Source organism: Anas platyrhynchos, chromosome 1 (assembly GCF_047663525.1).
Source record: "Anas platyrhynchos isolate ZD024472 breed Pekin duck chromosome 1, IASCAAS_PekinDuck_T2T, whole genome shotgun sequence".
In the NCBI taxonomy this organism is placed as follows: Eukaryota; Metazoa; Chordata; class Aves; order Anseriformes; family Anatidae; genus Anas; species Anas platyrhynchos.
The window spans coordinates 77360247-77387522 of NC_092587.1; the positions used below are offsets into that span (position 1 = coordinate 77360247).

Sequence of the window (27276 nt, forward strand, 5' to 3'; positions counted from 1 at the left end):
AATGTTTCAAAGAAAACTGAATGCTGATAGAGGAACATGAGCTCTGACTTTTTTGAATGTCCATGTCATTTGTGAGATGTGTTTAATATCAACACTCTTTACATTTAGCTGCTGATATGTGGCAAGAATACTAGAAATGTAGGTCTGCATCACACAAAGACCAAGTCATGGATGTATATTCTTACCAGTGTGTTGCTTATGGTAGAGTCTGGGGAGTCTGCCATCATATAATGTGTCACTTTATATAAAATAAGTCTGGGAATTATTGAAGTCATTGTCATTTCATATCACAAAAATATCAATGTTAAATGTGCCTTTAAAACATTTATCAGTCATGTGTGTCAAGAAGCAAGAGATGAGGAATATTTCATGTGAGTAAAATGCAGATAAGTTAACTTGACAAGAACATGTATTCACTTAAGGATGGGATATGTCCCTCTTGGCATGGACATCATACTGTGCAGAATCTCCAAGAATTTAATTAGAGCTTGTAATATAGTAATTAACTACTGTATATTGAAACCTCTTTTTTTTTTTCCAGTAGTGTGTATGGATTATTATCATGAAAATTATCATGATGGAAGAAAGCAATGGCACTAGAAAACAAAAGCTACTGTCAATCTACAGGCATTATAAAGTGCATGGTGGGCTTTCTCATCTCTCTGTCCTACCACTGACCTCACCTTGTACCTGACTTCTTATGGCACCTTCTCTGAATTACATAAATCATGCATTAAATATTATTTATTTTTGATAGCTCTCCAAAAATAATTCCACCTCCTTAAAGAAAAGATAATAGCTGCTTCAAAAAGTCAATAGGGTACATTCTCCCAGTCTTTAGATATTTTCCACAACTTGTTAACCATAAGTATTATTGTTTTTATGCAGAAAATAAAAATTCATTCCAAACCTTGGCCCATACATAAAATCAGACACTTGGAATCATTGAAAATGCTTCCTTTTATAATATACATCTCTTAGAACTTTGGGGGCTTCTACAAGTAGCAGTTTTATTCTTCCACACATAGCATATAGAGCATTGAGATTTACTAAGTAATCCAGACCAAATCAGGAAGTGGGAGTGGGCCTAAGCAGTGTTCCTACCTCCACCATCTATTCTCATGCTGAAACCAGAGCCTAGTACAATAAAAAGGGAGAAACTGTTCAACCACATGTGGCATATGCTCCCACAGGCATGTTTCCTGAAGCAGGAGAGAGGACAGGGCAGATCTGACAAGGTGATAGGCTTATCTCCCCTGTGAATCTACATTTGAATTCTGAATCTTGGAGATCTGTAGGTTCAGCTCTGATCCCCCAATCAACTAGCAAATCCTGAACCTAATCCTTTACTAAGAACTCTTCAAAATTTCGTGTTTATAAAAATGATATCAGGATTCAATGGACACGGAATAAAAACATACACGTATATTATTTCAGCTTGATCTTTGTTTGGGTGGGTGATCTTAACCACTTTTGTTGTCATTTCTCCACCCATAAAATAGCAATAATAGTAACTTACCTCTTTGATAAAGTACTTTGAAATCTGTGAGTAAAAAGCACTATGTAAAAAGCTGAATTTCATAATTAGGTGTTATTATAGTCTAAGTAGTATTTGGCAAAAAATAAAGAGAATATAAAAGCATCCAAGCTCTGATTTATTGTTACTTAGTTCCTGGGGGTAGTCTTTCAGACTATCTTCGCCTTCTTCACTCAGCTGTAGTAAGCTTAAACCCAGCATTAGAGAAAATGAATGTTAATATGCTCCGGATAAAGGCACCTCCCAAGCATTTGCAGACATGATGGTGAGACAAACTTACCACAGCTTCATGGTTTACCATGTGCCAACTGAGCCGTAACTTCCTGTGGGGATGCTCTCAGGCTGTTGCAACTGCCTTGGAAAATCTTTACACTGTGGTAACTCGATCACTTGGAAAAAGTAGCTTCTGCCCCAGTTTCCAATGCCAGAATTGTCATTGATTGTAGAGACTTAATTCACAGTTGTTCTGGGATGGACACACTTCAGCTTCTACTTGTCCTTTGAAATGAAGTCAGGACAGACTTTTTGTTGGTAGGTGAAGAGTTAAAACCAAAATGCCCACCCCATGTCCTCATGCTGCTTCCCAGGACCCTCTGGACATCTTCCTGAGCCTTGGATGCCCACTCCCACCCCACAGCCACTGAGAGGTCTCCTCAAGGTCTGCAGGGTGGTTCAGGCCCCTGCACTCCCCCAAACAGGTCTTCACACAATCAAGGAGGGAAGAAGCAAAGCCATCAGGGACATATCAGCTGGAGCAGCCATCTGCAGCCATCTGGCCCCACCCTGACCAGCAAATAGGGGCCAGGGCTGCTCTTTGGTTAGTGGCCATGTGGCTAAATGCTCCTTCCTGCCCCTGAACATGGCATTCTCGCCAGGAGCAGTGCCTGACCTGCCTGCAGTAACTGCCAAACTACTTCTAAGCCATGTTGGTATGAAGACTGTTGAGCCTAGGCCAAAACTATGGCACCAACTGCTCCAACAGTGTGCAGAGAAAGCAGCATGCGGGGGCAGACTGGATGGCTGTGGCACAGCTCTGGGGGATGCAGGGACCTCCATGCCAGCGGCTGGGCCACGGGTGGCTTTGGAACATGCACATGAAGAAAGCTGAGGGTGTTTGGAAGGACCTGCTACTAATGTTACCTCACCTCCATCTCACACATCAAACCTCATCTCAGATGACCAGGAGGAGGCCTCACTCTTACGGCCTTGTCCTTCCAAAATTCCAATTGTTTGATCTCTTGGTGACTTGGTTCCACCTCCCTGTCTTCCTCTTTAAGTGCAGTCAATGACATTTATTGAGTCCAGCAAAGGGCCCCGCAGCCTACAGACCAGAAGTATTTCAGTGCAGGACCTGGGAAAGGGCAGCATGTATAGAGGGCTCTGGAGAAACCTCTTCTCTGCACACTATCAGCTGGCCAACCCATCATCAGAAGGTATCACCTAAACCCTGCCTTTGAGACTTCCCTGTCTGCTCCTTTGGTCCTCTGGAGGACAACAAGGACATCCCATCCTCAGAGATTAGTGCTTCACATAACTTGGCTGACTTGGGTCACAACTCTCCCAGGTCTGTGTTGTAATCCTTCAGCTAATGCAATGGCACAGTGGCCTTCCCACCCCCAACATAATCCAACTTTCTTCCATGTCAGGAGGAAAAAAAAAAAAAAAAGAAGAAAAAAAAAGCCCCCCCCTCTAATAATAGGAAAAAAAAAAAAAAAAAAAGGATTGTACAAGAAGGTAATTTATTTCTGATGTTTCCTTCAAGGATCACAACCACAGCCGCTCCCTCTCCTTCACATCAAAAGATAATCCTCCCACCTCCTCCTTGTACACATTCAAGTTCTCCAGCCTCTTCCTCATTACATAAGGAACATGCATAATCCTTCTCCTCCCACAGAACATCTCGAGGAACACAATCCTCCTCCTCCCCCTCAGTTGCATGAAGTTTAATCCCAACACTGATAACACTACTGGCTCAATAGCCATCAGCACAGTGAGAAGAAAAGGAACAAAGCACAAACTCTGTACTGGCTTAGACTGTATCCTCATATGCGTGATGACTTGTTTTCTACTCAGCCTTCATATTCTGCTTCACACCTGCAATTAAAAACAGCTTTTCTGTATGAATTCTGTCTTTTTCTTTTTTTCTTTTTGTATTTAGTGAGGGATGAGAGAAAAACTGTGTGTTGTTCTTTTATTAGTGAATAGAAGATTTTGTTTTGTTTTTTCAGTGGCATTTTATGGCCGTATTTTACAGACAAGTTCATGGTAAGTTCAGAGGAAAGAAATTTTCAAAGAAAATCTAGCACAAAGGATTGTGGGGAATGATATGGAAAGTTGACAAAACGATGATAAACAATGAAAAAAAAAGAAATAATTAACTGGGTTGAAACACTGCATCAGTATTTATCACATTGTTAACTTTTCTTAGGAAAAATGCTTTATTGTCTGCAGTTTTAGAAAGAGATCTTAACCCAGGCTATGAAGCAGAATGCTGCATATATAATGGCTTTGAAACATGATTTTATATATAGAGAGAGAAAAAAAAAAAAAAGAAAGAAAATGGCAAATATGTCTCTATGAGATAAGACTTTCAGAACAAAATATAATACATGGAAATCCTTTCTTGAAGTGCTTTGTGGTCCCAAGGAGGTAGGAAACTTGAAACAGTAGGGTTAGAGTAAACACAAGTCTAAACAAGGTGTGAAAAATTGGGGCACGGGCAGAAACAAAAAGTCTGAAGAAAGCAGCTAAGAGAAGTGAGGGAATGACTCACTTGAGAGTGAGAGAGAAGTTACGTGGACATGGCTAATCAATTTCCAGTTACTTTAATAACTCCGTTGCAAACAAATAAAGAAGGTCTATGCCCACCATTTAGAAAGGGTAGCAAGAAAATTAAGAGTAAGTGGACAGCTGGGCACTCAGAACTCCTAGATCTAATTCCAGTCTGTGTATGTCAAACTGGTTAAGACATACCATCTCTTAGACCAATTCCCTTCACGCCTAAATGGGTGATAATATTTTCTTCTTGTGTGCTATCAAGATGAATTAACTAAATTATATTAATTAAGGCTACCTCACTGTCCTCCTACAAATCTTCTGGCAAGGCTCCTTCCTTGCCTTGATGTCTACAAAGGATATATTGACTGCTGGGCAGCTGGTGCACTAAGATATTTGCCTATTTTAGCTATGTCCACATTAGCAAGCACTTTGGTGCAACAGAGGTAGAAAAGCAGATCATAGCAGTTGATGTTAGGGTGTCTATATCTGTATTATCTGTGGCTCAGGGATTAGATTCATCCCTTTCATCTGTACTAAATGTCCTCACCATGCCTACAGTTCAAATTAGTTTCAAGGGACCGACTACTGGTTTAGATCCCTGTATTTTCCATCAGTGCCTAGAGCAACTTGGGTATGTTTCTGGAAAAGAGCTTCCACTTTATTTTCCTCCAGCAGTATCTAGTTCAACACAACCCAAAACCCTTCTTCAAACCATGCTGACAGAATAAGTAAAGACAACCAGGGAGATTTTCTTCAAAACCACACCACTGCTCCAAATTAAAATGCTAATATGTGAGCAACTAATGCTGACTAATATTATATCTTTTTTTTTTTTTTTTCCCTGCATTTGCTGTATCTCCTTATCTATATCCTGTTTCTTTTTGTTGGTGGTGGTTTTTGCTTGTTTGCTTGTTTTTGTTGTTGTTGCTGTTTTTTGTTTGTTTGTTTGTTTTTCTTAATCTTCAAGATATGTTCAAGTTCCATACCATGTAAGGTTTCATTGGTGAAGTCACTCTATGAAGACTGCTCCTGGCTGCAGTTTACAAGGATTCACAAGCAGCTGCAATGGCACAACTTAAAGCACAAATTATCAGGGTGCAAAAGGCAGAAAGAAACTTCTGGTGCCAGCCATTTTAGACCACTTTTGCCAATTCAGCGTGGCTTGGCCTAGGGCAGTAAATGTTTTGGACAGTACTTAACACAATCAGGTCCTACTCCACTATGTGGTTCCTGTCACAATATCTTTACTCAAATGCCAAAACCATATTGAAAAATTATTTGGTTCAGAGTCTGTAAAAATAATTTTCTCAATAATAATGTATTAAAATGTATTTAAATAGTAGTGGTAATGATTTGTCTTATTTATGCCAGTACATTTTATCTCCCAACTTATTATCCATATGAGAGGACATTTACCTGCCAATATAAACTCTGTTGTAGAGTTTAACCTATCTGTCGAAGGAACTGATAACGTTTAGAATTGTTTCAAGTATACTCAGCTCTGTTCTATTTTGAATGTGAAACAATTACTTGGAAGTGACTATAGAAGACATTTGATAAGGACTACGTTGAAAGTGTTTAGTAAGTACAGAAAAAGGATAACATCTTGATACAGGCCAAACAATACCGGAAGTAGGAAGACTTCAACTTTGTTGTTACTGTGGTTTTTTTTACTGCAAGAGGTGGAGACTTCTATTCTTCATGTAAAAAATCACTCAGAAATCAACAATAATGAGGAGTTTGTTCACAAAAGTAACTTTGAGCACCAGAAAAGTCAATCTTCTTTGGTTACTTATAACCAGTGAAGAGAAAAAAGCTTATTCAGGGAATAATTCAGAGCAGCTAAACTAAAAATTATGTCTGAATCATGCTCTACCCATGTCCTTCCCTACTAAGAAAGAAACAGATGAAGACAGCCTTGAACTGGCCCTTCTGAATAACCCCTCATTGTAAAGTGTTCCCCTATACATAAACATTAACCAGAAGATTTAAAATATATTGAACTCTGAGTGCCAGATCTCATTGAAATAGTCTCAAATTCTAACATTTCAATGGGACTTGCCATTAAAAATTCTTCAGTAACTCTGCAAAGTAGAAACATTTCAGTTTTGAGAGGTATTGATTTGTATCCAATTGTAGAATATGTTTTACTTTATCAATATTCTTGTGGACTCCTTCTACTGACATTCACTTAAGGTCTGCATATATCGAATCTGCCTTCACACTTACCAGGACAAAAAGGATGAGTGGCTTTGTACAAATAAGCACAAGGTCTTGCTCACTCAGCATTCGTAGTGATAAGGAGGCAACAATACTATGCCTCTAACTTTTTGAAATATTAGAGGATTTTTTTTCTTTTGGATTTTGTATGAAGTTGTTGTTGTAAATAACAATAAATCATAATATGTAAAGTAGATATTAAGTTACCCACTACTAAGCCCCTAAGGATCCAAAAAGTCTTAAAAAGCAGAGGATATCAAAAAGTAAGTAAGTCTTTTACTTTCATGTTTCTGATCGTCATTGTCTTTCTGCTTCTAAATTCAACACAACTTTGCTCATTATTTCTTGGGTTCTCAGAATGAAGTATTTGCAGAGACCAAATCCCTGTGTGACCCAGAAACATCACTACTTTCCAAAAATATAATGACATGGTAACCTATTAATGCAAACCTGATGCTTTGCATCCGTTTCACTAAATCACACCAAAACGTTCCATTGTGACAATCTCATTGAACATATTGCCGAACTTCCTTTATTAGAGACATTCACAAGAATAACACTTTCAGGTAATTAAGTACTAAATAATCATCTCACTATCACCATGTTCCTTTATTATTATTTTTTTTAATCTGCATGTTTGCACTGCTTAAAATACTTATTGGTTCTTCAGAGCATGCTTTTCCAACCTTTATTCACCTTAAGGAATACAGGGTCCAGCTGACTTCTAAGTCATCCGTGAGACTCTCAGAACAACACCGTTTTCATAAATGTGAGTAAGAACTGAAAAATCTTGCCTTAGGTGTCCAGCTTTGTACTTCTCCCACAATATATAAAACTTTCCCTCCTTTGAATTAATGTCAGAGCTCAGCTTTTAATGCATGGCCTTGGCTTGATTTATGAGTACATTTAAGGAATGTGAGGTCACTCAAGCTAGCAAACCAGCTGGCTTCTATGCAACAGAGCAAAACAAAAACTTTAGACAAAAATACTCACTGTATTTGCTTCACGGAATGTATGAAATAATCTTTTAAATTTTATTTTAAAACCTTTAAATAAAGCTATATTGTCATTTTCTAGAATGCAGAAATGCAGACCTATTTTAGAGTAAGTGGCAGCCATTGATGCACCAAAGGAAATGCTTTTTTATTTGTTATGTTGTTTTTTTACAGTTGCGTCCTCACATAGCAGTACCTACAGTTGTGGTTACCTGATTCTTATCAGTTTGAATTGGACATCTAAGGGAAAATGACTCCCTTTAAATTAAAACCAAATAAAACTTTCTCAATTATCTAATGTAATCTGCTACTTGGAATGGAGGACAAAGTCTTCCCAAAAACCTAGTATAATATACAAAGTATTTAATGCTGCTGGTATTAAGGTACATTTAGGTAGGTGAATGTTGCATGGAGACTGAAAGGACATACATGAAGTACACAAACACATCATCTTACAGGCAGTTTGGGAAAAATCAGGGTTAATCTAAAAAGACCATGTGGCAGACTAGAGGTCAGTATTTATGAGCTCCTTCTGCACTCAGTGAAGAAAAAGAGACAAAACATGAAGGGAACATCAGTTTTCCACATTCTTCAATTTACAGATACTTGAAGTATTCCAGTGAAGCACAGAAACCTTCCAGCGATTTGCCTTAGTTTTCGCAATACCCTCCTAAAACAACGGTCAGAGGCTGCCACTTTCCTGATAAATAAGCCATATTTGGTCAGCCACTCTGGAGCTATACATCGCAATTCAGTGAGACAGTAGGGGAGGTCTAGATAACTGTCTTTCTCCAGGGAAAAAGTACTGAAAATATATATAAACATTTACACAGGCCTAACATTGTAGAATATTGTGATTTTATCATGAGATTCGTAATTGGCATTTCTCTAAAGTTCTGCTCTACTTACTGAGAAGGATGAGCTCCAATTTAACAAAGAAATTGAGCTACTAGCTCCTATGCTTAAAAAAAAAACAAACACCCTACTCTTGAAAGTGTGAACCCTGACAACTCAAGAGCAAGAAAATATAGAGTTGTTTGTGTTTTTTTTTTAATCTTAAAATTTATAAATCATTTTGTGGCCTGTTTCAACTGGTAATATTCACACAGATGGGTTAAATGTCATTTTGCACTCTGAATTAACTTCCCTAAAATCTGTTCTTAAAGCCTTGTCACTCACCTGAGTAATCCTACTGGTTTTAAATGGGCCTCCATAAGTGACCAGACTAGTCTACTTCTGCATGCTGCCGAGCGTTACGTAGGAGGTGCTGATACTCCCACATCCCTTTAAAAAGAAGATTAGGCACTAAGATAAGTGAAAACTTCTGTTCAAATTGGCTCAAATCCTTCTCCTATTTAAATTGGTGGCAGAACTCCCACTTACTTCAAAGGTCCAGGAGAGACACACTGTATTAATTAGGACAGTACAAAAACTCTCATTACAAAACCGAAGCATGTGATGCTCACCTGATTTAAAACAAAACCAAAAAACACAGTCTTGGATTTGCATCTTTGTGAACACTGGGTGCTACACAGCTTGATGCGGAAGCCCTGGGGGAATTTGGAGGTTGACCCAAAAATAGGCAAGAATGAGACAGTTCTATTCATTCCTTGTTTGCTGTAAGCTTGAAAATAGGACCCTTTTGCAGCATGCCTAAATTTGTTGGAATTTGAGTAAATCAGAATAAAACTTGACCAAACAATAGGCTGTGCTTGCAACAGCTCTACTTCCGTTGGAAAGCATGAGGGCTTTTTTATTTTAAATCAGCTTTAGCCTTTGCCCACCTCTCTGTTTTTCAATGTCCTTCAACAGCAGCTTCTCCAGTGCTAAAGGCAAAGTGCCACTTTAGCACTATACTAGATATACATCTGTGCCACCACATTGTGCTTCTCTCGTGCAAAACCTCAACTCAGGGCACCTACACCCATTTAAATTTACCCTCCTGGCTCATCCCTGCTCCCTCCTAGAAGATGGTTACAAAAGGCTGGCTTGTCTGAAAATAGCCTCCCTGCTACATCAATTAAACCTGGAAACTGCACATTGCAGCCTGGCAGTAATTCCAGCTCTGTCCTGATGGCGCAGGAGGCTGAGCCCCAGCTTCGGCTCACCAGACCAGTTGGCAGCACATTTGCTCCAAAGCAAATTCAGCCTTTCTTTTAGAGTGCGTGCGTGCGTGCGTGTGTGTGTGTGTGTTGGGGGGGGCATGGAGGCTAATGTCAGACTGAATATTTTTAATATTTATAATGAATAAAATTATATGCTTGGAATGCAACCTTCAGCATAACAGCATTAAAAACTAAATTTTTATTTGGATTATATTCATGGTAATAACAAGTAATGTAGTTTTTTTTTTTTTTGTGACATAGGTTAAAAAGTCTGTAACCTCTAATTTGACAGGAACTCTATTATCACTCTCTGGAAAATTAGACAAGATAGAATATTAAGACATCCAAAAACTGACACAAACAGAAAACTAGGTCTCTCACTTGCTCTTCTTTCTTTAAACAAGGGAGATGATTATATGCTGTTTGACATTCCATTTTCAGGGCAACTAAAGAGATGCCGGGAGTCACACTTCATTTATTCTTCCAAATGCCACCACTGAAAAAAAATGTGTTGGTATTTGAAGGCACCATACTCCCACAAACAGCGGCCAGAATTAACCTTGTCTTCCTGATGGTTTCATTTGTGAAGTCCCTCAGTTTAGTTTCTCAAGACAAAATTAAAAATACCCTCGTGGCTGAGTGTAAGCACTTAAAGCACACACACTACATGGTGGGCTGAAACTCCCCAGGGTGTAGCCTTACTGAACTCATTGTATTAGACAAGTCAAGGGGAAATATGTTCTTGTAGAGATTTCCAGCCTAAAGATATTTGGATGTGCTTAAGGTTAGCATCTGAACTTTTGTGTAACTATCTAGACTGAACCGCGAGAATTTCTGAGGTACATGACCAACTCTGGAACTAAGAGCCAAAGAAATTACTTTAATATCTCTTTTGTGATTCCCAGGAAGATATTTTGTCTTTCAGTGTGACTAAAACAATGTTGTTTTATATCCTGTCATACAAGGGAACAAAGGCATAATGATGCACATATTTCCCTAAATAAACAAACAACCCCTACATAGTTTATGTTGGAATTGCATCAATCCAAAATTAAAAAAAAAAAAAAAAAGGAAAAAAAAAAGATTTTTTTTCCATTTTTTAAATCTACTCAAAACTGATATGAAAAATTAGAGTCATTAGTGAGTTTTTAGTCTGTTCTTACTCAGGCAAAAGTCCCATTGAAATGAAGCCAACATTACTTCAAAATCTGAATACTGTTTCATTCAGCTTTTCAGCACAAAGATGAAGCTTTAGTTACAACCATCTGTCATGGGTATAATCTCATAGCACTGATACCCATTTCTCTTAAATATAACCTTCCTTCATAAACTCTTTATCTACCTCTGGGGTATATACAAAGCTCTAAGAATACTAATGAAAAATCAGTATTTTCACTATTATGGTACATGAACAATAATAGTACCTTGCACTGTAATGAAAATTCATCCCAGATAGCTTAGCTAGGCTAAAACATACCCTACAATACAGTATCTTGAAGACGGAGATTAAGACTTGTTTTGGTGTATCTTGAAAGAATGTATGAACCAAAAGGATGGCAAAGAAGGAGACTGTTGTATTTTAGGACTGCAGTACCTTGCAACATTTCTCAAATGGTGTTTCCCTCCACTACCATTACAAATCCAATATAGATGCATTATTGACTATTAATAAGATGACGTTTACAATGCATTTTCAGCAGGAAAATTATAGAGCACATGAACAAATATTATTATAATTGTGACCAATAACAAAACATAATTATCCTTGAGAACTTGAATTCCTCAATATCCAAATATTTCTCACTGGCCTTGCTAATGTGACCAAAGGCTCAAAAGTATGAACAAAATTGAGAAATGGGAGTTGATAATGACTGAAATGAGGAAACAGCACAGTCTACTGGTTAAGACATTGAAATGGGTATCAGACCACATGGGGCTGCATTTCTAACTTGGCTACTGAGACACTTCTTTTCTTGGGCCAAGCATGAAGATGGTCAGGCCAAGCTGAAGACTATACAAATGCCTGTTCAAGGTATGGATGGTGTCATTTCCCTGCACTCTAACCTGTCTGACTGAAGTCCATGCTGGTCCATAAAGCCACCTTAGCATGATGCTCTGTCTACCAGCAGTGCAGGATGCAATAACTCCAGCTCAGGGACACACTGACGTAAGTTTCTTGACTTCCAATCTGCTCTGACCTTTCCCTTCTCTGCAGCCAAGCCTCTTACAAAAATTGTCAACACCATAGCAGAAATTCCAAATTGTGTAATATTAAGTACAATATTAACTGATGCCTTTTGTTTTCACACCTCAAACCTTAAGCAATGTATACCTCTTTCAATGTGCCAAACTCAGAAAGTCATCACCAATTGCACAAAATAAAAAAGCAGGAAAGATACTTGTTCAGAGGAAAGAAGACTCATGACTTTTGACATCTGTCTAAAATTTTTTATTTGAGACAGATTTTTGACACACTTATGATTTCTGAAGACCTGGAATGTCTATAGTATTAATGAAACACTCCTTCAGTCTTAAAGTCTTGCTTTTCATTTTCAGTGACAACACAATACTAAGTGTTTATTTTTGCAAGGAACATCATTTAAAAACAGTCCAGATACTTCCAATTCCTGAATACCAGCAGTAGCAAAAAACTAACCACACAGACTGTGTTTCAATTTTAAAAGTCCATATTAGGCATTATATACCTCTTGAGGATTCTGGGAACCGTAGTTTCCCAGCTTATTCTTCTCTTGAAATATAATAGATTTAAGACAAGAAATCCAGCTATTTCTACTGGTAAAAATGAGGTAGATATTGCCCCCTGCAAATATCTCCACAACTGAAGGCAAGAATAACAAGTGAGCCTATTCCTCTAGTGTAAACAGATTATTCCCTTGCTTAAAGTGATGAAGCTGTCTCTCCCTGTTGCACAAATATATAAAACAATATATCTTATCTATTTGCCAGGATACTGGGTAATGTCTCCAGGGCTGACTATCAGCTGGTTGAGTTGTAAGTTTTATGTTAGGCATAGGAAAGGGGAATTTGGTAAGCATCGTGAAAGGGGCGGGAGAAGAAAATAGGTCAGATAGCTTACAAACATGCCAGAAACAGAGACTAATAGTTCTACTTTTTATTCTATAATAAAATTAATGTTGCCCCAGCAGCATGCTATTTGGTACATCCATCTAATTTATTAAACAAACAAGAAGACAAAGGATTTGCTGAAGATAGTACTCTTGTGTATTTGTGAACTAGTTTCTGATAATTAATAAAATTGATGATAAATATAATTTTATTCTTACTTTCTCTTCATTTTCACATACAAACATAATATTATATATCAGCTAGAATAAAATCTGCTAAACTGATTATGAAACTACCACTCCATGATTTATTTATATATTTAGTAACAGCACTTCCTTTTGCTGGTTCCTTCACACAACAAAAAGTAAGGCCAAAACAGGAGGATATGCACAATTTCACCCACCCGAATTTAACATTAAAACACACAATGTGCTCACACAGCCCAGACTGTGCGTTCACACACAGCAAAGCAAACAGTGCAAAAACATAAAAGAGGAGAAAGCACTGGACAACTCTGAACAAAAGCAATCTCAAGTACAAAGACTTGAGATCTTTTTAAGATCTTTGCAAGCAGAAAGGAAAATAAGTGCTTCAAAATGGGGGCAAAGCGAAAAGGGTTCTTTATAAACACACACTTGAATCCTTCAGACATTAAAGACTAATAAACTAACATTATAAACCCCCCCGAATCACATCTCTCTAAACGCTGGACTTAATTTTTCTGTTGTCACTGGGAATTGAGTTTACTTGGTCACTCAGACCTGTCCAATTCTGTGCAAGGTTTTGCAGCCTATTGTTCAGATTGTGGAAGCAGCTCTGCAGAACAGGGCCTTTGGAATTATATTTATAACAGGAGACAGTTAAACAGACCTACTGCAGCAGGGAGAGTCCTGAAGAGAGGAAACCCCACAAAAGATGTGTTATGATATTAACAATCAGAAAACAGCTCTATAATTTCCTCTTATTTTTAATATTTATATTGGCGTGGTGCCCCAAAACTCCAGTAGTCCTTCTGCATCTCAAAATCTGAATGGAGCTTACAGTCAGAATCAAGAAACTACAGGTAAGATATTTTTCTCTGAAAATGCTACTTCTGACATTTAAAAAAAATCTGGTTTTCCTGCTTTGTCTCACAGGCACAGTGGACAAGCAGGTTCAGTTTAAGATTCCCAAATTTATCATATATGCTGCAATGACAGCATACTCACATGATGACCACAGCCAAGATATCAGGGCTGATTCATATCTGCATGAAACTCACTCCTCAGTTCATCAAATTCTTCTTATCTTATTGCTAAGTTTGAGGTCTGATGGAATCTAAAAGCTCAAAGTGAAAAACTAACAGCATGCATCTATTCTGGGGCTGAGCTGGAGGAAAAAAAAATGAGAGTTCCACAGCTTTCCCCCCAAACAGTAACACATTCAGTTTTATTTATAACTCTCACCTATTTTGGAAATTTTTGTGAACCTGGCCTGACACTGAAATTGGTAATTTTATTTAAAACTAAGGGACACTCCTCTCTTTCCATGCCTCCATACAAGTGTTTTGAGAAGCAGTAAAAGCCAATACAAAGCAAATATATTAATAGCATACTGTGACATAAAAAAAAAAAAAAAAGAAAAAAGAATGTCACAAAGTAATTATTAAATTCTAATAGGAGAGGTAAACAGACAAAATTTACTATGAACTGTTTCTGTTAAACAGCAAGCACAAGATGAGAAAGATGAAGAATTTTTATATGCTCGGGTTTATAAAAGGTTCTGAAAACTGCAGTATGACTTTGGCATGGGTGACACAGGGTTGTGAATACTTTCAAGGCAGTCCCATCAGACCTCAGAGCTAACGATCCTCTTTCAAATCTGTCTCCTTCTTCCTTTTAATCTTTCTTTTTGTTGTTTTTACTTGAGAGAAAACAACAAGGAGCGATGCTATGGGAGAAATGCCAATACTTGGCTCCTGCTGAGAAGAGAAAAAAAAATGCGTTGGAGCTGGAGCTGCTGAATCCTGCTCATTTTGAGCAATGGAATTAAACAGCATCTCCTCCAGTGACTGAATCCGACAAATTCAGTTTACCTGGGTGAGATAGCGTCTTTCACTGACGGAGTGATGTAAATACTCAAAATAAAATTAAGTGGTTTTGAGGTAGAAGAGGATGTGTCAATTCAATTCCACTGCTGCGATGGGTACCTCCAAGGGAGATGACAACTGCTCTGTGCCAGGTGGTGAGACCCTCCACACCTTGCCTCAGGGTGGCAAGGAGGTGCAGCAGCTCCTCTGTGGAGCAGCACCTTGATTGCTCAGCCCCTGACTTACAGACAAGCTTTTGGTGACGAAAGGAGCATTGTGGTTTTGCACCCTTAAAAAAAAAAAAAAAAGGAAAAAAAGGAAAAAAAGGAAAAAAGGGAAGAGCTAAATAATAAATCCCTCTTGTCTCCTTTTTGAGCAAAGATTTGAGATACAGAATAAAAAGGGATTTTCAGAATTTAGCTTTTATCAGTCTGCACCTGATTCTTTTTTTTTTTTTTTTTTTTTTTTTTTTATGCTGGTTATAACTGAGAGGATGACACAAGAGGTATCTGAATGAAGCTGTTTGTTTCTTTTCCCATCTCTGTCATGGAGTACGGCTGAGAGTTTAGAAAGATAATATTCCTACCACATGTCCAAAGTGCTAAGAAGAGCAAGCACCACGTTCTGTATTTAGTCTTAAACCTATTTTCCTCAGAGCAGACTTCATAAATAACAGCAAAATTAACAATACCAACACTGATAATTTACAAAGTATTTTTGCACAGGAAACCAAATACCATGATACATTAAAAAACTAAAACCTACAATGCACAAAGGAGGAAGTATTTTCTCATCTGATATTTCACACTATTTAAGTAATTTTGAGTTTTGGAGCTTTTGAAACATTACTGCAGAAGAACTCACTTTTTGTGGAAGTCCACAGTATCTGCATTTATACTCTGTGAATATTAACATTATTCTCTTCAAAAGGAAAATTGATCAACCTCCTCTGAAATTCATGTCCTTTCAAAGGATGGAAAGCAGAAAAAGAGGCAATGTCTTGTCGGAAACACACACACACAAAAGTGAGAGCTAACGTTCTTTCTTACAAACCCAGGCCAAGACAGTGCAGTGCTACTACCAAAGCTGTGAGCTGGATCCTGATTTCTGGGGCACCTCCACGGGCTGGTGTCCAGGCTCAAGCAATGCCAAACTTTTCCTCCCTCCACGGGCATGGTGGATTTGCATGGCTAAGCAGAAGTATTCAACAGCTGCTGGATTTCACATCTGGCTTTTCCCCTTCACCCTCTGCCCCAAGGCAAGGCGCAACAGAAAAGTGAGTGGGCCAAACAGCATCATCCCGCAGGCCACCAGCTGGACTGCTAAGAGTTATTGCAGATTTATGTTATTTTTTTCACCTTGTTGTTTGCTACGGGGAGCTGCTTCCTTCTCTCTCCCTCTTCCCTCTTTCCCCCAGCCTCTGCTTATTCATTCAGCTTTATGAAAGCAAATGGAAAAGGGAGTAAAAATGACAGGCGTTTGCCCCCCATGCACAGGCTGTGTCCCCCCTCTGGTGGTCAGTCCTACCCCTCAAGTAGCTCACAGCCAGGTTGCTTGCACCTTCCTCTTTACTGCCAGTGAAGCTCTAAGCTTCAAGGCTGCCAGGTCAAGTCCTTCCCCTCCTTCATGATCCACAAGGAGGCACGAGGAAGTATTTTCCCTTTGAAACCTTTCAACAGATCAGTCCCCCTCCACCTGTGAACTGCACTGCTGGAGTAAGGATGAATGAGTGCAGGCATATGCACCCTTCCACAGCTGGCTCTGGGCACCACTGATGGGGACACACCTCCCTGAGAGGGTGACCCGGATACCAGGTGCTGCATGTCATAAAGAGAGCAGAAATAAGAAAAAGAAATGAAGTGCGAGCCTATCCCCCTGTACAACCCCAAAGTATGTGTGAGTTACACATGGGGTATTTCTCCACACCAGCCAATACAGGGCTCCAGAACTGGAGCTGTCTTCACACTAGCTCAGTCCTCCTTTCCAGAAATGGAGGGACTTAACTTGAAGCTCAGTTCAGTCAGGAAAGAAAAACAGTCCTTTAACTACAAATATTTTAAGCAGTGTGCAGTACTTCATTTTTTTTTTCTTTTTTCTTTGTATCATTTACCCTGTGGCCGGACAAACATTTTCTCTCCCTTGGCCTTTTAGGCCTCTGCCTCACCAGCCTATTTGCTGGTAACTCACAAACCCGCTTTAGTGAGCCTTCATTACATCCTTCCCTTCCCACCCAGCTGTTTCAAAATTTCTGATTCATTTTTTAATTTCAATCCAACTAAACAAACTTGGAAATCCAATGACAGAACTGTTTTTAAGATCAAAACAAAGTTTCTCAAAGTTTTCAAAATGAACATCTGATATATTATTGAAATATATATATAACTGTAAGTCTCTTACCTCAAGTTTTGACCAAACGATGCAGTAGAATTCTTAACTTCAGATATTGGGCAATACGCAAATTTCAAGATGGTATTCTAGCTGATGAAGCATGTGGCAGAAAATCTGACTTACAGCAGAAGGCCAGCTTGTTGGTATGTTTTGTGTCCCTGGTGTTACAGGGGTGTACATGAAAGAGGTATGGTAGGTTCTGCAATACTAATTTATCTAAGTCCTTGACAGCCCACACAGTACAAAGCAGATATCTTAAGGCACCAAGAGCAGGAAGTCTTTATAAATATAGCACAATTTTTGTACCTTTGTATTCCACAGATGGGCAGTATCACTTTCAAAGTTAAAATGCTTTTGACAGTCACTGAAGAATACTGCAATAGTGCTTTTATTTTGTTTGCCATTAATAATATTGCTTGTTTAAGCAATCCTCACTGTGGTTGAGGTCTTCTTTTGAGCCTCCCATCCCAATGCTTGCTATTACCTATTTTACGCTTGTTGCATAATCAGCAAATACCAAACAGACTCAAAAAAGCCTGTCCAAAGGGGAATCCTCTGCACCCAGCTCGTGCTAATTGCCAGCCTCAAAGAAGCCGGCAGGCAGCTATTACACACCCTGTGGATAACAGAGATTTTGAAAAAGAGGCGGCTGTCCTCCTTCAGCAATGGCTAGAGTTGGAGGGGACTTTCATTGTTATTTATTCAGGGGAAGCTTATGTCAGGAAGAAAAAGAGAAACAAATCCATGGCTTTTTAAGTGCTACATAACCGTATGAAGAAGCTGCAGGTTAGCACAGCTTCAAACTGTTGCTGCATTAGTTTTGCTTTTACTGCGGAGCACCATGGGGTAAAACCTTATTCTTCCTCTGAAAAAAGCCCATCTGTATTGATATCAGAAAAGGGCGGGGGAAGAAAAATGACAGCCACTGGCCTGCCCTTTAACCTTTCTAACAGAGCTGGTGGCCGCAATGAAGCTTAATCAATGCAATGGAAGTGACATTTCGCAGTCAAATCAAATTAAATGGAAATGAAAGGAAAATCTGAGGTCCAACCTAAAGGCTGTTCCCTCTTGCACCGAGGTCATTGCCATGGCAACTAAATGCTACAAATGTGTAGAGTAAATCCTTAACAAATCTGTAGAAAGCATGTCCAATTGAATATGATAGTTCCTGTCACTGTACTTTGTACCTCTCAAAAGAAAGGGAGAAAATAAAACAAAACACATCTTACAGTCTGTGCAGCAGAAAAGAAGTTCTGCCAGAAACTACGCAGCACGACGGCGCACTTAATCTTTCTGTTCTGCTTGGACATGGAGAAACCTAACAGCTTTACTGTAAGACAGCAAGTGGGTAGCTATGGACAGAGACCATATTAAGCGGATTAGGGCACGGTGTGTTATATTTTTCATTATTGCTTCAGCCGGCAGGCTGGTGGTCGCAAAAACCTCCTTGTATCACTGCAAATGCATTTAACCGTGGCTGAGAGCAATTCCTGTTGCAGATTGCCCACAGCTCCGATCATCCCACCCAGTTTCAGCACGTACCTCTCTTACCCCCCTGCCTGTCCCTAGGGCGAGAAGGCCACTTTCTTAGAGGGCTTGGGATGGTGAAGGGCTGATCAGCCCTGCTAAAAATATGTGGAATGATCCTACCTGTGTGTGTGTGTGTGCAGCCCTTCGTCCGCCCCTTGCCATGGGGCTGAACTGGGGTGGGAGCCCTGTCCTGCCCAAGGGGAAAGGAGATGACACCAACCCATTTTGCCCGCTATGCACCCCGACATCACAGACGGCCCTTGCCCCTATTACCTCTCTGCCAGCTCCGACCAAGTCATGGGCAAGCACTCCTCCTCCGCATGCCCCTGTAGAGAATTAAAGATAAATATCGGTCCCTACCGCCACTCATGGAGCGTACATCACTCCTCAGCCTAACAGCTTCTGACAACGAAGGGCAATTTAAGAACCACATCAAAATATAACAGCCGCATGCTCACACTCCCTCTGCCAAGTGCCCATTCCATCTTAATGTTTCCACCTGTGTAAGCAAAGGGAGCAGGGAGAGGTGCCGAGCAGAAAGTGGGATTTTTCTTTTTCTTGCGAGACGTGGAAGACTTTACACAGTGAGCAGTGACCTTCCCCAAACTTGTCATTTATCTGAGCTACATAAGGTGGCAACCATTATCCTCTCCTTGAACGCAGTGAAGTTTTGATTCAGCCGTAGCGATGCAGTCATTGTGCATTACAGAAGATCTCTAGAGATTACATGCCCTGGGCCAGTATGGGCTGGGAGTATTACAAATCTGATATGAGGTGACATTTTCTACTCAAATACATACAGCCGCAGGACATCACACACCTTCCTGCATGAATAGCAATACACACTAATGAACTAATTTCTGGGGGGAAATTGTTACTTCCCAAGTGGGTGGGGGAGGAGACTACTCTGCTACTTCAGGCAGAAGGGATTCATTTTTTCTTGCATGCTTTCGCTGTGTTTTCACCTTTTCCGAACAGTGCTACTTCACAGGGCTATGTGCAGCATCTCCAGACGAGGCCTGTGAGTGGAGAGCTGTGTGACATTTCCCTCAACACATCCACGCAGCCACCAAATAGCAGACGGGGCTGGAGACCTGTATCTCTCCGCAGGAACAGCTCCAAGGATGCACATGCCCAAGGAAATACATAGCACCACCTTGATCACAGCTAAAAAAATACATTTACTTTGTTTGGTTTACTCGGAGGAGCATTGAACTCACTTGGTATTGCTGGATATTCTAACTTTGGAGAGCCATGCCCTCCTTTTTATCACACACAACAGTGATATTTACAGATCATTTCACATTTCCTTTACCCTTTAAACACCACTATATGCTGGTGCTCATTCACTCATGCTCCCATTACCGGAAAATGCACTCAAAAAATTTGGCTGGCAGTTCAGACAAGATGCTTGTGCACTTGTGTGATGCTCAGGGGACAAATCACTGTAAAATATACCCAAGCTCTGACACTGAAACACAAAAGGCCAAGCAAAATTCCCTTTAAATGTGAAACTTTTGTGTTTTCTCTTGGGCTTCAATGATAAAATAAACAGAACACATATTTCAGAGGATTAGGTTGATCAAGAAAACAGTAAATTAACTTATACCAGCACAAAGCTGCTGGCACAAGCACTGACAGGTAAGACTGGTTTCCTAAATTTAACAGTGGAAACCTCATGTATCTCTGTTACCCTAAACTTCAGAGCATTTCTAATGTAGAAATTGAAGGTCTCTCACAGCAAGTACCTGTGAAATTCAGCTGGGGTGGCCATTAGGGAACAAGGTCACTTACATCCCATCAGAATATTTTATCAGAGAAGTAATATTGTATTTAATTCTATCTTTAATGTTTGCTGCGGGTTAAAGAACACAACAAAGGTTGGACACAGCATGGAACATTACAGAACAGATCTAGGAAGAAAAAGAGAGAGGAAATGTGCAAAGCACAAACTACATAAACAGATGAAACACAGAAAATAGAAGCCAGTATGTCTAACATATGAATTTTATTTTTTCTCAGTTGTTCTTATTGAAAAAAGAACCAAGCTCCTGTAATAAACAGCAACTAATGATTGTCTTTCTAAGTTGTTTAGAATGACACATAGCACAAACATGTAACAGAACTGCACCCTTGTTATAGAATTCAAAATTAATAATAAACAAAACTTTCTAAGAATTGCCTGAAATGTTACATATATGTGCAATCTTATTTATTATGCTTGTTATTTTAAGCTGATAAATTAATGGAGCATTTCAAAAAGCAGAAAATGTGATGGGCAATGACAAGCAAGTAAGGATTCTGAAACTATTTTTATGTATTTTTGCAATACTGTTTAATACATATTTTTCATGTTATTTCTTTTATATTATTTTTGAGATCTAACAACTGCTTTTAATAAGCAACTGTTATTGCGAACATATAATTATACTAGGCCACAATCCAACAAAGCACTTAGGGGCACAGATTAAAGACACTGAAAACAATGGGATTATTTGTGTGCTTAAGGTTAAGCATCTGCTGAAGGACTCAGATGGATCAAAGCCCCATTTCTATCACATCTACAGAAAAAAAAAAATTATATATGTTAATTAAACGTAAAATATATGTAAATTAAGTACCACAGGAAAAATACCACTTGCATAATTTTTTGCACCCCTATACAATTTGTAGTAATAGAATATTCCAGTCAGCCAATATGAAGAACAACTACTAATATCAGCCATTTCATCAAAAGGTGAAAAATTCCTGGAACTGACCAATTATGAAATAACTTGTCATAAGGGACTTCAGTTCATAAACCATCTCCTGACTAGGTAGTTCATGTTCCGAGGCGTAAAGGATAAAATAGACAGAAAACACATCTCATCTATCTTCAGACTTTGAATATTCACATAGAAGCTTAGTTTGCAAGCTTGCATTTTTATGTATGAAATTAAATTTTATTAACAAGATCCACAAATTATTTGCATTTAGTGTCTAATACACTTATTTTATCAAAATTTCTTCCTTGTTATTTTCATTGACCAATCTCTTGCTCTTGAATTAAGGTTAATATGGACATCAGTGATTGACTTCCATTATCTCCAGAATTATTTATTTTGTTTAACTGTATAATGTTTCATATTCTTCTGTTCTATATTAAAAAAAGAAAAAATCTGCTCAAAAAAAATTTCCAAATAATATTTTCATTGTAAATTGCTGTTTCATCAATACCGATCATTTTCAATGAATGTTCACCAGGTTTTGTGATAATTTAAAACAAACAAACAAACAAACAAACAAACAAACAAACAGAGAAAAGAATTCCTGATAAAGTTGAAAAAAAAAATACATTTATATCTTTAGCCCTAAAAAGCTCTATTCGATATGTAAAGACAAATTATCATCTTGAAATTTCTTTATCATCTTGAAATTTCTTTTACCTGATGCTCCCTTTTATTTTATGGTGTTAAAACAGCATTTATTTCAATACAATGTTGTGACAGATCAAAACAAAAACCTTTATGAAAGCGCTACTCCATTGGAAATTTCAAATTTCTCTCATTTCTCTTTAATTTGGAAATTACAAGTGCAACAATTACAAAAAAAAGAAAACAAACAAACAAAAATTTTTAGTACTTTCAACTTATTTTCATATCAACATTTTTATGCCTTTTTTTTTTTCCTTTTCTATGAGTCTTTACAGACCATATACTCCATGAAACAAATGGAACACTCCTACCTTAGTCTTCTATAGTAGCAATTAAATTTTCTTCAGTATTGTTATATGAAATTGTGTATGGTTTAATACTCAAATATAACCATGTGAAAAAGTACTAATTGTCTTACGTATTTAAATTAAATATGTACTTTATGAGAATTATAGCCAAGAGCTACACTCAATACAAAATTTTAGATGAAAGTAAAACCCATAAAATGATCTGATTACACCTTCTTTTAAACAAATTTATGCAGGCTCACTGACTTTGCTTATGACTTGACTTCAATTTTGATTTTCCCTATGCAAATAAGGATTTCACTTGAATCCTTCAATAATGACCAACAGATAAAAAGGCAGGGAAATAATGACATACCTGAATAATCAGCTTCTTTTAGAAATACTGGGTCAATTAGGCCTTCTATCAGCATACAGAAAAAGTTAACATCAAAATGGCTAGCTGAGGAAGCAGTGATGGGGATATGTGCAGTCAAAAGAAATTAAGTTCTGGAAACTATACTGCAGTACCCAGTCCTTCAGTGGTGAAAAAAGCATATGATCTTCTGAGCAAAGTCCAACTCTAAATTTTGCCAGTTCTAGTCACTATTTCAGTGGTAATTAGGCATTACAACACCAGACTCAAAACCAGGAACTCTAAAATGTCTGAAACGAGCACCTTCCCTCAAAAAATAATAATCACGGCAAAAAAAAAGAAAAAAAAAAAAAAAAAAGAAGGCACTCAAAATTCTCACTTAATAGTTAAATGTCATTTATTCTTTAAAATATCTTTTTTCCATTTACAAGGGCAAGCCGTCTTTCATACCAAGATGTCAGGTCTACTTATGTGACTTGAGATGGATGGAAGGCAAGGTATCCCAGCTTACCACCCATCTTTCTGGGCATTCCCTTTCCAAAGCAAAACAAGAATGCACTAGTGGATTGTTGTGGGGATCGTTCTTCCAAAATTATGAAGGAATATCAGGCAGTAACAGAGGTAGTGAGAAAGATACTGAAATGCCGTTATTCTCATTTTAAGGGATGACAACATCCAGTCTCCTCACAAGAACAAGAGCATTGCAAATTTGGTGATGAAACATCTGAATAAAACCAAAGAAGTACATCTCAACTGTTTTGTGTACCACTGACGCACTGTTTAATTAAGCCATCAAAAAAATGAAGGAAAATGGAAAAAAAGGGGATACAAAAGAGAGGAAACTTCTTCAGCAAGTTAAAGCACTCTTAATAAGTAACAACATGACATTAGCCATTAAGAAACAAGAACTCTAAATAATGCATTCAGAACCTATAGATCTAAACCAGAAGATAACAAAGCTTCATAAATCTGTTTGTTCATTAAGTTAAAAAAAGCCAGACTTTGTGTTGCTATCATGTCAGCTGGCACCAAACTGTACGCAATTTAGTGCAACTACAAAGTGAAACCCATAGTCTACAATGGCAGGGTTTTTGATCACGCTAATTAACAGCCATTTTGTTTAAAATAAACAGATACGACTCTAATTGCCTTTTTTACATAAGAAAGGGAAGATCTTAAAAGTGAAAGCATGCAAAAGGAAAGATCAGACAGTCGCCTTTCAGATTGATAAGCAAACTCTGTGTGAAATGAGCGCAAATGAAGTTTGAGACACTCTCCGGATTGACAGCAGGGAGACAGCAAAGCAGGGGAACGAGTGTTTTCTGGAGGTGAGCAGGCATGGCCACAGTCCCTTCCAGTGGGAAAATGCTGTACTTCATACCCCACTTTTTTCAAGTCTTCCCATCCTCTGAGCATCTGCCCATGAGGAGCTTATTTTTCTGCAGGGCCCAGCATGCACTGGTGGCATCCCATTTTGTGAAATCTTCAGACCACACAATGAGCCTAGTTAGCATCTGTACACAGAATTTGCAAAGAAAATCAAATGCCATAGAAAAGGAAGTAACGAAACACAGAAAGGGGAAAAGGGGTTCTGATCTCTGTGCCTTCACTTAACCCTGGCACCAGGAGAGGGGCTTGACCCAACTGCTCAGCACCAGCTGCTAGGATGCACAGAAAGAGTATTCGGGTCCCTAAAAATCCCTGTAAGTAATGTGCATGGCAAAAGCAGGGATACTATCCGGTTCTCTGGCTAACTTCAGTGGGTCTGAAATGCAACCTGGAGTTACAGTGAAGATGATGTTTTTTCACTTTTTTTGGACACTGTATTCCTGTCCCCACAACAGCTACCACCGTATCTGAGTAAGGTTAAAAAGTCTGTCTTGATCTAGCTGTGAGCTCTGTAAAAATGGATCCTCACAGCATTATGGAGAACATACAGAAGCAGTTTACTTTTTTAGACAAATTCCATTTATCCCTTTTCAAACAAAGCTTAAACATTGCTTTTCAACTGCATGAAAACACATGTCATTGCATAGTAAGGCAGCAAAGCAAAGACATTTTTTTGTATGAAAAAGCTCCCCTACCTTCCCCCAACCCCAATGAAATTCATAACCCACCTCTCTGGGAAAACAAAACAAAACAAAACAAAAACACCACCTAGATGTTTTAAGCTGCAAACACGAAAACCACAATTCAGAAATGGTTCTCTGCATTTCAGGTGTGCAGTGTCCCCACACTCCTCTCAATTAGAATCCCTCCTTCACAACACGTTGCAGCATACTTCCTCAGCATTGCAGATTGATATGCATAACGGCACATTCTGACCCATCTGCTGTGGCTTCCATAGCAGTTCATATGTAAGAACAAGGTCCTTACTTTCAGGATGTTGCTTGGACTGTATGTTTTCATCATACTCAAAATAACATTTAAAGTTCTGAAATTGCAGACGATTGCTCCACCTAACACTGCAGGCTCTTATACCAACATGGTAATGCTACAGCAGAAGGCAGGCTTTTTGAAGGAGCTGGTCCTTGATGGGGCATCAGCTCTCAATGAAGTAAGGGTCTGTGGAAAAACTTGCAATTTCCCATTCCATCTGATGGATGAACTTTTCCAGCTTTCTTTCCCTAATGTAGCACACTTCAGGTTGTTTATTTAAAACTACAAAGGAGGACCTGAAGACTTGCACTGGACATACAATTTTCTTTTGGATGCTACAGAGGGAATACTGTAAAAGGTGCTGGTTACATTGATGAATGTGCTGCTGTAAGAAATTTAGATACTATGCTGGGAAATATGGTACAGAAATGACAGAACAGTTTACATCTTCCCCCATGTTCGTAGCTCCACTTTGTGCTGGGACTACAGAATTAAGTGTTTATGGTCACTCAGGGATGCACAGCAAAGCTTGGGCACTGAGCACACAGATCTGCAGGGTGCAGTTGGCCTAAAATTCCCATGAGGCACCACAGCAGCATTCACATACAAAGATTTTTCTGTTTGCAGCTGAAACTGCAAAGTAAAAATTATCCTACAAAAATTTCTCAGAACTGAGCTTTCCAAAACCAGTTTAAATGAAACATTTTCAGTCAGCTTTCATGATAACAACATCAGAGAAGAACTTCATCACAAGAGCAATCTCCCTGGCCTTCAAATATTTTGTTAATATAACTCTGAACATCAGACATATTCTCTATCAAAAACAAGCATCAGTATATACTGTAGGGGAATTTCATTACTACAGAAACAGTGCGATGTATTGTGCTGCTGGCTGGGAATCTCAGACTGAATGACTTCAGCTTTCAGATCAGCAGCCAGAACAGACTACAGCTGGGCTAATTCGATTTAGAAGAGGCCATGTTGTTGGTTTTCAAACGTTAAAACCCCATAGAGTCATAAAACAGCAATGGTGTTGTTGCCTGAAAAAGGACAGACAGAAAGATACAGCAGCTTTCCAAGAAGCACAAACCAAGGTTGCCAAAATATGCCTACAAGAATTACACTGTGGGAAATAAGACATGAAAAGGAAAATAAGTCAGAAAAGCTGGATACTAGCAGTACCCTACTGCTAGCATTACGTCAGCAACCGTATTGGAGAGCAGTGAGTGATATACATGCAGCTGGTTTATCAGCTCACTATGGTCAAAGGGATACTTTTAAATTCAGTCCATATTTATATATCACCGGGTTTTTCACTGAATTTTAAAAGGTGGCAATTACTTTAGTAACGCTCCTGGTAAAATCTGCCATGATTTTTGTAACAAAAGATTACTCACACAAGGAAACAATAATTTGTCTTTCTTCTGGTCTATATGAAAATTGTTTCAAACAGCTAAAATTACAACCATAGCTGCTAATTTTCAAAACTAGCTATTTGACTTTTGAATCTAGAACATATTAACTTTTCAATTTGAGTTTAGTTCCTCATGCCTAAGCCACATTAGACAAAAATAATATTCCATCAGGTTTTAGCTCTTCAAAATGAACCTAGTATTTCATATTATTTAAAAGGACAATTTTAGCAAATATAACCAAAGCCCATAAAATAAACATTAAATAAGCATAAAACCTTACACATTCTCTCCTCTACACCCACTCCCCCTCCACTTTCCTATCTTCTAGGAGATGTTTTAATGGACAACTCTGCATTAAAAACAGATGTTAAATTCTACTGTCAGCTGGATTGGTAGTAAGGCTTTCAGCAACGTTTTCATACAGCACAACAGACAATGTAAACAATTTCTCTCCAAAGATCCAACTCCCTTTGTGAATTATTGGACTTCTTTGAAAGGAAATATGTAAATAACCCACCATAACAACACAATTCCACAAAATTAAGTTTTGAAAAACCTGTTTCAAAAAGAAAGAAAGAGAGAAAGAAAGAGGGAAAGAGGGAAAGAAAGAAGGGAAGGAAGGAAGGAAGGAAGGAAGGAAGGAAGGAAGGAAGGAAGGAAGGAAGGAAGGAAGGAAGGAAGGAAGGAAGGAAGGAAGGAAG

General features: G+C 38.5%; 1 protein-coding gene across 9 annotated transcripts in view; it reads right to left on the reverse strand.

Moving 5' to 3' along the window:
- Positions 1-27276, reverse strand: part of SOX5 (SRY-box transcription factor 5) — a 645179-nt gene that overhangs the window by 563877 nt on the left and 54026 nt on the right. For 6 of the 9 annotated variants that reach the window (XM_072042388.1, XM_072042411.1, XM_072042401.1 and 3 more), the window contains exon 2: positions 1818-2035. The exons of 2 other annotated variants lie outside the window; for them this stretch is intronic. The gene's annotated coding sequence lies outside the window, so the exon portion shown is untranslated. Of the gene's footprint in view, positions 1-1817; positions 2036-2702; positions 2892-27276 lie in introns of those variants that run through there. One more of the 9 variants, XM_072042394.1, reaches the window with a different exon arrangement.